Consider the following 12,581-nt stretch of genomic DNA (forward strand, 5'->3'; position numbering starts at 1 on the left):
TAAATACATACCTCTCATCCTTCATCTGAATGATGTCAGCGTGTCCCTCCTGTGTTAAGGGGGCTACAGAATAGAGCAAGCTTTTCTATGATATGTCTCATGGGAGCCACTTTATAAAAGGGATTGTGTATACATTATTTCATAGTTTTTCATAGAAAATGTGAGTAGGCATGTTAGCTTTTCCTGAAACGTGTAATTTTTTGGTGTTAACAGCTTTGTTTTCCTTTGGAAGTGAAGATGTCATTTGTTAGTTAATTTGAAAACTATTTGGAAAAGATTTCAGTCATATTGTTTTCAAAAGGCACTTCAGCGCCACGAGTGTTTACACATCAGTGTTGTTGGAACAATTGGAGGTACGGAGACTGGTGAAAAACTACAAAGAGAAAGATGGCAGGGAATAAAGATGAAAACAGATATGTAAGGCAACATTTTTCCATACCAGTGAGAAATGGTTAAAAGAGAAGGCCCATTCCCAGCAAGAATTTACACAAGAATTTGCACATTTGGAATCTAGCAGGCACATCCATCCCATAAAAGTAAGACTAGTTTACATCGATTGATAGAAAGAGGGAAGAGAGAGAGAGAGACAGACAGACAGATAGATAGATAGAACAACCAGCATAAATTAGATGCAGTGCTACAAATACCACCATCATGCATAATGCTTTACAATTTCAATTTTAAATCTTTATTAGGCCTGTTTTTTACAATACAGTAATAAGAATGAGATTCGTTGCATTAAAATAATTAGAATTTGGTGAATTTGAAGTTGGTGGGTAAATATGCTTAACTGCCATGAAAATAATGTCACAATGCAAAAACAAAAAACTTTAATGCTCACTTAATGCTTAATGGCTTCATTTTTTGCAAGCAAAATCTAATGTTGAATTTCTTTCTTTTGATGTATTGGTGAAATATGACCTGGACATAATCTTGGCATGTTTTGTGAGATTCACTCTTTCAAAGAAAAAAATAAATAAATTAAAAATTATAACTTATGTATAATTTATGTAAAATGATAATGATGAAAATGTCTTATAGGCATATTTTCATTTTACAGCTGTTTTCTGTGTCTTCTTGGAACAGCTTGGCAATGTTGTCATGTTCTGTTAAGTTCCTTTCTTTTTCCTGCAAGATGACACTGTGCCTGAATATATGACAATTGATTTCATATGGTTTTAGCTGTGCCACGCCTCATAGAGCCAAAAAGACATTAAAATGAATCCTGTAACAATCAGTTGGGGGTTGTTATTTGGCATATATTTATTTGTCAATAGTATGACCGAAGTCAGAGAGTTTCAGGTTTCAGACATCCAGGTCATCAATGATTTACATAATAAGGTTTCATCATCAGGGTGTGCTCATATTTTGATTTATAGTTCTCTCTCTGTCTGTAAAATGCAGAAGTGCAGCATGTTAATATTTGCTGTTAGTCCTCCTTTGCTCCCACAGAGGTAAACATGCTTTAGAAGGGGAAATGTAATTTACCACAACTTCCTTTCACAGCTGTCATGGGTTGCTAGTAGAACATTGTACAGATATAAACTCAGAATTCTGTTGAAACTAGGTGTGACTTTAGCACACTCTGACTCAAAGACTATATTAAGAAACGGAGGAACTGAAAGGTCTACCAGTCTAACAGCAAATTTTAAAGAGATATTTCCCTCAAAGACGAAAAGAATTCAACATTTACTGACCCTCATGTCATTCCAAATCTATATGTCTAAATCTTTTTGTTTGGAAAAGGTGAAATACTAAAGAACATATTGACATTTACAGTACCTGTATACTGAGCACATCAGAACATATCGATAGTTTTTTTTTCATGTAATCGTAAGGAATGGAGTGGTCCACAGGACGTGTGTGCTATAATCCTGCAGTCTTAAGTCATATGATTGCTTTAGGTGAGAAACAGACTGAAATTTAAGTCATTATTGACAAATCTTATTGACAAAGCTCTGGACACCATTCATTGTTACTGAATGTAAAAATAATTCTTATTATTAAATGGAAAAGTTCCACAGAAGAAATTCATACAGGTTTGGAACGACATAAGTCTGGGTTAATAATGATGACAGAATTCTCATTGGTTGAATTGTTCCTTTTACTGGCCAAAATGTGCAATTGCAGTTCAAATGTTGCTAACAACACAACAAACAACAAAGCAAATATTGCTAAACTGTTAACAAATGAGTCACAAGCACAGTTTAGTGCACATTACATAAAACAGAAATGTCTCCACTCACTGCTGTTTTTTCAGCTGTCATGGCAGCCTTTGTGTTTTTTCCTTTTTGCTGTTGTTCCTTGAATGCTACTTAAATGGGATGAGAACATGAAGTTGTTTCCGTTACTTGAGAAGGAAACTTTCATAGCTTCACAAGAAAATGTTAAATGAAAAATCGTAGTGTTATGTCAAAAAGGCATGTACTGTTTTGATGGAATGTACTGTAAGGAATCTTGATTATTGTTTATTGGATCATTTTCAGGAATTTATATATATTGTTAAAAAAGGATCACATCACTCAGGATGTAGTTACAGGGTGTGACATACAGTAAGAAGGTGCATGTAGTGCAGCTAAACTTCATGCATAAACTTCATACATTTCTACATATCGAAAAAAATCATGAGTGGTGTTTGCCTGTGCAAAACTCGCCACCATGCAAGCATGTTGTGGGTGGTAGCCAGGACATTGCTATGCAGTTTCTGAGTGGTTGCTAGGTGGCAAACCTTCTGCAGAACTCAAATGAAGATTTGTAGGTAGGTTCATGCATTGCAAGTCAACAGGGTCCAAAACTTTTAAGCTCCAGGCAGCATAAAAGTAATCTATCCAATCCAGGATGAACTCCAGTGGTTTAATCCATGTCTTCAGAACATTTTTTATTATAAATATCCTTTCTCAAACAGCCCTCCTACGCGCTCTTCTCTCCAAGAGTTCCTTTTTGTTTTTGTTTTTGATGAATTGCATTCTTTGTCCATATCGCCACCTACGGAGCAGGGAGGAGAATTTACAGTAAAAAAAATTATGTAAATATTGATCTATTTCTCACCCACACCTATCATGTCGCTTCTAAAGATATACATAGATTTAACCACTAGAGTATGGATTAATTTTATGCTCTTTTGAGCTTCAAAGTTTTGGACCCTTTTGAAATCTTTGTTTCTGTTCTGCAGAAGAAAGAAAGTCATGCACATCTGGGATGGCATATGTAAATTATGAGATCATTTTCATTTTTGTGTCAACTATTCCTTTAAGTGTAAATCTATGAGATTTTTTTGCACCCGTTTTATCATCTGCCAGGCAAAAATCATAAAACAGATCGCTTAGCAATGTATATTGCTCAACAATATTCTCTTCAAACTGTTCCTCCGCCATGACAATTGTTGAATAGAAAGAGAAAACTCGCAATAGAAGCGAACAGTTGACATTAATGTCTAAAGCGCCCCTTGTGGCAACGGTAAGAATGCAACGCATACTTGCGCTGTGTAATGAATCGCGGTCTGACGCATTTTGGAACGGAACTACGCACAAAATTGATCTTTCGTAGCTAGTATGTTTCAGCCTTTAGTGGCCGTTTGAACCAAACATGTTGTTATACAGCACAACGAATAAAACAAGATGCAGATGTTTCAAGACGTGTTTCTAAATTCTATTTTACTTGACACAGTGTCTAATAAACATTGCGCACCTACGCATGACACTAAACAGTGAGTCACGGTGCAACAGTCAAAGACAACCGTTGAATGCATGTTTACAAAAAATGCATTCATGTGAACACTCCTTTAGGTTTCGCACAGACATGCTAACTCACTAAATGAGCATCTTTTATATTGTACCCATTGTATTCTCTCAGAATTAAATTGTTACATCAACCCTTTCCATAAATGCAGAAGTTTTGCTTAAATACAACAAAACTGTTCGTAAAAAAAAAAAAAAAAAAAACAATAGCAGTGCTTGAATGTATCCTTAATTAACACATGCAGCCTAACTTTTATACAACAACACAGTATATTGGCTAGTAGTTTGTGTGACAATGTTTTCCACTGCACTTTGATGGCTGATATACAGGAAGGGAATGCAGAAGAGCCTTGAGACAAAGAAGCATTTGGTCACTGTACCCACCAAGCTGTTTCCTCCCATTCTGGGGATACAGCAAAAATTTAATTGTTCTCCGAGCAGGGCATTAACTGATGTTGAAAAGATGGTAGCATTTTTATTAATGGTATTCAAAACAGACAAAATACAATTGTTTGGACATTTAAGGTGACCATCCTCCTTCCTTTGCTAAAATGAAAGGTGCACACAGTAATTTTTGCTTCATTTAAAAAATTTTGAGCAGGTAAGGGCCATATCTTATGCTGTTAATTTGACTCATTGGAAACATTTATGTTTTCAAATAAATGATGTATAATGAACAAAAGTTAGGCAATGTTTGTTAACATATGACATAATGATTGCTGGTCTATTAATGTCAAACATTGTGTAAAGTTTTTATCACTGCAGGATATTCTGGTCAAATAGACCACGGTAGTAGCTATTTTATAGATTGTCATTGTTATCAACCAGTGGTCAACATAATTTCAAGACTCATATGTCCTGGGCAAGCCTAGGAACCCTAGAAAACTACACATGCATGCTAGCGAGTTAAAAGTGTGGCACCGATTACAGTATAATTATTGTATGTGTGTGTGCGTCTCTGATTTTGATTCGGGTTTTATTACGTACTCTGTCGCTTTCCCTTTTTGCTTGTAGACTCTGCTCTGTGCAGGGTTTCTTTGTTTTTACAAAGTGATTCCCCGGAGTTTTGCCATTTTGAATGATCCATGGTCAATTTGTCTTGTTCATTGTAACAACAAACAGTCAGCTTCATGCTACTCCCACATGCACGCTATTGTAGCCGAGCTTATTTTCTCTGTGTACGGATATGACGTCGACACGCACGGGCGAATGACGTGTGTATGTAATTTCCTGTGAAATCCGTCCCGACTAGACCCCGAAGCCGCCGCCAGGCGCCGCCATTTGCGCCATTTAGAATTTCAGCCGCCGCCAGCCAATAATTTCGTAAGCCAAATTGAGTCGCCATCTGATAAAGTTTGGCTGAGCCGGCTAGAATTATTTGCATCAAATAATAATTCTATCACATAGTGACATACACACACGAAATATATAAACAATACACGAGATCTATTTTCCCACTGGATTCATAACAGCACAGTCTTGTGCTCGTTGCTACGATACACAGACTCACAGCGAATTGACGACCAATTAAAATTGACGAATTGACGACCAATTGCTCGTTTTCCGTACAGAAGAAGCGACGCATTTTTTTCTCGCACTGAGGTGAAATGGCGGAAAGAAGCAAGCAAGGTCATTTTGATCTCACTTCTCACATACTTTCCTAATTCCTACTTACTTTTTTTTTTTAACTTAGGCCTACCCAGACTTTTGTTAAATCTTCAGGGCACGGTTGCACAAACACCTGAATCAAATATTGATGTTATGAACCAAATATTCTGGAACGGAGAGATTTATAGCACTGAACGTGATATTACTGCAGTAACAAACCACCGTTTCCACATTGCTAATTCACGACGCATGCTTCAGTGTACATTGAAGTGAAATGTGCAAAACTTTATCCAAAATAATACTGATAACAGTGTGTTTTTATATTAAGGCGAGACACGGCAGGCAAAAACGTCGTTTTTTTTTTTTTACTGGTCAATTTTGAGATTTTTGGATATTTGTCTTCAATAACATGTCTTCTTTCAGACTTGTGGTGAAAAAAAGTCCGAAATACACATTTACTACACTTCGTCTGTTTGCGTCTGTAGATTTCTCATAAATTCAACAAAAGTTTGCGTTCTTAATCAACATAGCCTACTTCTCCGCGATCTCTGCCGTCACTCACCCTCTCATCACATGCACCGTTAGGAAACTCTCTCTCTTCTGTACAATCCTGTTGGATCCAAATATGGTCATTTCCTTTTTATCAGCAACCAATCATGAAAGTAAAAAGACTGAATGCGCGATCTCATTGGCTGATGATAAATCTTTAAAGCCCGTTTTCTCAAAATAACCTCTCTCTCATACTCCAAGTCCGAAATCTCCACTTCAGTAGTACCTAGTTATATTATGAAGACATTTACAGAGGGATTTGTAAATATATTATTCCTAAAACATGGCGAAAATCATTATATTCTGATTTACAGGATAACAAAAGTAGATATCCATAAATCCCTCTGTAATTTCTTTCCCATCTAATATGTGAACACAATGAAAAAAATATTTTTAACCTGGCTTTATCCAATACTCAGATTTCGTTTTTTAAAATATATGAAAATTAGCACATATTTAATTAGATATTGCCTAATTTGCATATTTAAACATTAAATTAAAGAAAACTTGTAATACATTTTTTTCTCATCTTAATGCAACTAATCAACTGGGAAAGTTTCATGGTGATATCTGCTAGTTAAAAATTTTACCCTATTCACCCGTAGTGTCTCGCCTTAACTATAAAGTTGAACAGCGAATTGCTGTACATGTCATAAATATATGCATAACGTTACTCCATGAAGTTTGACAAGTGTGCATTCTTACACAGCATCAGGGACATTATTCACTAACGTTACAGTGGCTATTGAATGCGCCTAGCACTATAGCAAATATGTACATACGTTGTGAAAGTAAAATCTGGTGTTTTCTTTATTACATTGTATTGCATTTTGTAGAAATATAGTGTAAGCCATGCATTGCTTGGAAATATTGAGATCTAGTAAATCAGTATAACATAGACATCTGTAGACATGAAGTGGCAGCTTCAGCCATTTACAGCTATGAAAAGTTTGGCGGCTGCAGCAGCCATTTAGGTTTTGGCTGAGCCGGCTAGCCAGCCAATAACTTCATCAGCCAGCCATTATTCTCAAAACAAACGGCTTCGGGCTCTAGTCCCGACAGCTCTAAAATATTTATTATAGCATATCATTATTATAGGTTTATCAAAGTGCATTTGGGTAAAGTAAATACATGGTTTGGAAGATGAATTTTTGTTGCACTCTCTCATTGATAACATTTTGTTATTTAAAAAAAAAAAAGTTACATAGTGTAGCATAGTATTTTGGTACATAGTAATATATTTTTAATGATGTACTGATGCACACTCACAAGAGATGAATTCTCCAGTTATATCAGTAGTCCAGTATGTGGGCTGCCATGTTGAGATCACATGACCAGTCAAAAACTACTCACTTTATCTTATTAAACCCCATTATATTGTAAGCGATTACTTGCTGAATAAATGAATCATGGCTGACTGTGAATAGCGCATTTAAACAAAGGCATTGCTAACTGAATTACTTGCTTTGGTTGAGCCACAAGAAAGGTTTCAGTGTCATTTCTAACAGCGCAACATAAACAAAAAATAACTAAGTAGGCCTACACTTTTAAGATGGCCCCCTTCACCCTACGCTAAAATAAAATCTCAAAGTCCACAAAGTGTACCAAGTTGATCTGATTCATGAGACATGACTGTTTTCCCCCAAATGTAATTCTTCAACAGGACGTCAGTAACTTACCTTTGGACTTCTGAGCATTAGAGACGTTCATGGATTTATTAAAAGCCCTGTATGGTTTCATTGTTTGTCAGGGATGCTTACACAGGGTCCCATTTCTCAGCTTCTCTAACCAAACACAGTCTTTTGCGAACATTAAAGTGATAAATGACTGAAAGTGAGAAAACGAAGTTGGAAAAGGATCAGATTTGTGTTTGGTTTTTAGTAGGTATCTGGAAGATGACTGCAAACACGAGCTGTTGGGATGGCTTGGTAGGCTTCATAATTGTAATTATCAAATGCAAAGCCTATTGACAAATTGAGCATGAAATGAAATGCTATAGGTTGATATGTCTTGGGATGATACCACCTAAAGTTTCAATATAGTGTATATATATATATATATATATATATATATATATATATATATATATATATATACACTCACCTAAAGGATTATTAGGAACACCATAATAATACTGTGTTTGACCCCCTTTCGCCTTCAGAACTGCCTTAATTCTACGTGGCATTGATTCAACAAGGTGCTGAAAGCATTCTTTAGAAATTTTGGCCCATATTGATAGGATAGCATCTTGCAGTTGATGGAGATTTGTGGGATGCACATCCAGGGCACGAAGCTCCCGTTCCACCACATCCCAAAGATGCTCTATTGGGTTGAGATCTGGTGACTGTGGGGGCCATTTTAGTTCAGTGAACTCATTGTCATGTTCAAGAAACCAATTTGAAATGATTTGAGCTTTGTGACGTGGTGCATTATCCTGCTGGAAGTAGCCATCAGAGGATGGGTACATGGTGGCCATAAAGGGATGGACATGGTCAGAAACAATGCTCAAGTAGGCCGTGGCATTTAAACGATGCCCAATTGGCACTAAGGGGCCTAAAGTGTGCCAAGAAAACATCCCCCACACCATTACACCACCACCAGCAGCCTGCACAGTGGTAACAAGGCATGATGGATCCATGTTCTCATTCTGTTTACGCCAAATTCTGACTCTACCATCTGAATGTCTCAACAGAAATCGAGACTCATCAGACCAGGCAACATTTTTCCAGTCTTCAACTGTCCAATTTTGCTGAGCTCTTGCAAATTGTAGCCTCTTTTTCCTATTTGTAGTGGAGATGAGTGGTCTTCTGCTGTTGTAGCCCATCCGCCTCAAGGTTGTGCGTGTTGTGGCTTCACAAATGCTTTGCTGCATACCTCGGTTGTAACGAGTGGTTATTTCAGTCAAAGTTGCTCTTCTATCAGCTTGAATCAGTCGGCCCATTCTCCTCTGACCTCTAGCATCAACAAGGCATTTTCGCCCACAGGACTGCCACATACTGGATGTTTTTCCCTTTTCACACCATTCTTTGTAAACCCTAGAAATGGTTGTGCGTGAAAATCCCAGTAACTGAGCAGATTGTGAAATACTCAGACCGGCCCGTCTGGCACCAACAACCATGCCACGCTCAAAATTGCTTAAATCACCTTTCTTTCCCATTCTGACATTCAGTTTGGAGTTCAGGAGATTGTCTTGACCAGGACCACACCCCTAAATGCATTGAAGCAACTGTCATGTGATTGGTTGATTAGATAATTGCATTAATGAGAAATTGAACAGGTGTTCCTAATAATCCTTTAGGTGAGTGTATATATATGACACATTAGTACATAGGGTTATGTTCAATGTTATGGAAATAAAATATTATGAGTTATATTATTAGTAGTAAAATTATTATATACATATAAAGTTGGGGGCCTTTCTCAGTAAATATATGTGCTTCATTGCAATTAATTTGCTTAATGAATTGGAAGGACGGATGGACAGACAGACAGATAGATAGATCTATCATCATGTTTCATTTTTAAATTAACTCAATTGTTATTTTGTGTAAATAAATAAAAATTCAAAATAGAACCATTTTCACTTGTGGTCTCATTTGCATTTTGGTGTCACTGTATGCCTAATTATTTTTGGTTCAATGGCAACAAACGAGAACAAACAGTAAACAAGACTTTTTTTTTTTTTTTTATCCCTCGTGCAGTTTAGCCTTTATGTCTGAGGAAGAGGGGAGAATGGCAGGTTTTCACTGTATGATAGCCCAATTCTAAACATCTGCCAGGGTTATGCTTCGATTAACTCCATTCATGAGACAGTTTTGCCCCCTGGTGGATATGGGAATTCGTAAGTTGAGAGCAATGATCAAAACAAATAACTAGTCCACTTCGAAGGAATGTCCCGGGTGCAAAACATGTCAAAATCTATCGTCAGCATCTGTGGCATGTGAAGTTACCACAGGCAGTCATTTCGAATGGTCCCTCATCTTTTAAGTACAACACAGTAATTAACTTACAATTGACATTTTTGAGAATTTTTTTATTATTTAATTTTATAAAAGCGCTTATATTATTTTTAATTATATGTACATTGTATCTATACATATCTTTTATGTACAAAAATATGCGTTATTTGAGCTATAGGTAATTTCTGTAGGTGGGTTTTTTTTTTAGACAGCATTTGTGGCAGAATTTCGATTACCAAAAATAATCATTTCGACTCGTCCCTCCTGACGTAAAGTCTAAAAAGACCGAAGGAACAACTTACAGCTCAAAAAATACATGAGATTTTTATGGTTTGGGTTATTATAAGCTTCACATTTCTGCCTTTAAACCCACACAAAAAAACCGTTGTTGGTAGGCCTACCTCACTGTAACTCCTATTTTCAACCCAAATGCTGAATTATGAAAAACAGGGTTGAGCCTGTTGGGTCATTTTATTGCGTTATTTTCTCAGTGTTTTGGGGTAGTTTTTGTGTAACCCATCTGCTGAAACTATATACCCCTCCCTAGTGGCGAATATTTCACCAATATGAAACGTGTCCCGTATTTCTGTTGGATGATTAAAAGAACTAGCAATGCCCAATTTGCGAATTAATAATTCTTTTGAGTCGGTTCTTTTCAGTGAATTGGCCAAACGGGCACGTAAAACGGTCTGAATCGATTCGTGATTCATTACAGTTCGTTCGGTCCGCTCTCTCACTGAATCATTTTGAGCGATTTCTCACACAGTAAAACAGTGTCGGGATATTTACGAATACAGAGAACAAACAGCGCTGGATACAGTGTAAATGTACCTACAATCAACTGAAACAAAAGTCTGTCTTTTTGAGGAGTAACTTTGAGGAACTTCAGCTAGTGCTGTGTCATGTGAACAAGGGGCTGTGCAAACTGAACGTATTTTTGCGTCCGCTCGCGCGGGTTTTCAATCGTTTAACTTAACATTCGCTAGATGTTTTTTGACAACTGCGTCACGTTTCACTGTGGTTTTTTTAGCATCTCTCAGGGGAGCGCTGCATTTTTAGACGCTGTGTCAAGTTAAAAAGAACGTCAACTGATAAAAACGCGTCTCAAGTCACCTATTCGTTGTGGTGCGTTTAGTTTTTTAGCGCGACACCGTGTCTGTCTGAAATAAGTGTGCGGCACAAGCCCTCAAAAGTGAAGCCAAAACGTCTTGATCGCCCTCCGGTGACTGGTCCTGGTATAGGTCATAAACCCCACCTCCCCATGTTATTCAACGGGACGTGAGACCAACTAAACAATTAAATTACACTTCACATATCTTTTTTCCAAAGATAGTTTCTGTCATTTACTGTAGTTTCTATCACGTTGATGTAATTTCAAGTGTTTGTTTTCAAAATAAGTTTGTTTTTAGTTATTTGATGCTATAAAAACGGTGCTGTGACATCATGATTGACAGCTGTGATTGACAGGTCCTCTGAGGGAAGTTGTCACTGAAGCACCAACAGACTTTTTTTTCGGGATCTTCGGAGGACTGAGGAGCTTTAAATTTAATATCTAAATTTCTATAATTAATTATTTCACACCGTCATAAGTCAAAAGTGCAGGAGCGTGTGCTTACGATTAATTCAGCGAGGGTGAGGGCGGGGCCTTGATTTCGCGGCTTTACTTCCTGCTCACTACTGCGCAGGTCTGGTCCCGAAATCGCAACTGCGCAGACTGAAGTCCCAAGATGTCAGCACCATATCGGGACACTGGCGGCTTCAGTTCTCACCAATGGAAAAGAGCGAAGGGGCATCGTCCATCTTTTTTTACAGTCTATGGTCTGAACGGTTACTGGAAGATATGCTTTAGCCAATAGCTACATGAATGCTACTCATACTCGAGAAAACAATTAATGCTTATCTCAAAGTCACCAGAATTGAACACTTTGGTGTTGCTTTTTGCACACACAAACAAAATATAATGGGGGGAGCATGCCCCCGGTTTATTAGGCCGATTTAGAGGCCTGCAACCCGACCCGGGCCCGACGGAACCCAAGAATCCGTTCAGGTTTGTATTTAATGACAAAATAAACAGACTTACCGATCTTGTTTTGTGCACGCGCTCTCACTCACATACATGCGCAAACAGAGCAGTAAGGGGCCGTTCACAACGAATGTATTTTTGTGAACGTCTGTTCTGTTTTCTCATTGTTTACACACTTGCTGGACGAATGTCTTTTACATTAGCTTTTATATTACATTGAAGACTGATTGTCATTCTTCAGCGACATTGTTTTATTTTTAATGGGAATGACAATGAGGCCGTGAGGGATAGACTTAGTCTCTTCAATGGGCTGTACTGAAGTTTAAAATGTTTTTGGATCATTCCGCTGACAAAACATTGATAAAATATATGTCCAAGAACATTCAGTATACAAAGAACTCCAGACAACATGAGTTGTGGAAAATCAGATGTAATTTAGGTGCTTTATACAGCTTTATACCGTTCATGCCATTGAAGAGATGGTAAGTCTATCCCTCACAGCCTTGTTGTCATTCCCAATAAAATCAAAGATGGCACTACTGTGAATAAGATCTGAGGTGAGGGTATTTAAGTCGATATTTAAGTCCTATAAGGATATTGGTCTGTTCCTCAACCATGCATATCGCTTTGAATAAATGAATTTAACCACTGGAGTTGTATGTATTACTTTCAATTCCATACTTTTTGTCCATTTTGACCTTCTGA

The sequence above is a fragment of the Xyrauchen texanus genome, chromosome 35, assembly GCF_025860055.1.
Source record: "Xyrauchen texanus isolate HMW12.3.18 chromosome 35, RBS_HiC_50CHRs, whole genome shotgun sequence".
NCBI lineage: Eukaryota > Metazoa > Chordata > Actinopteri > Cypriniformes > Catostomidae > Xyrauchen > Xyrauchen texanus.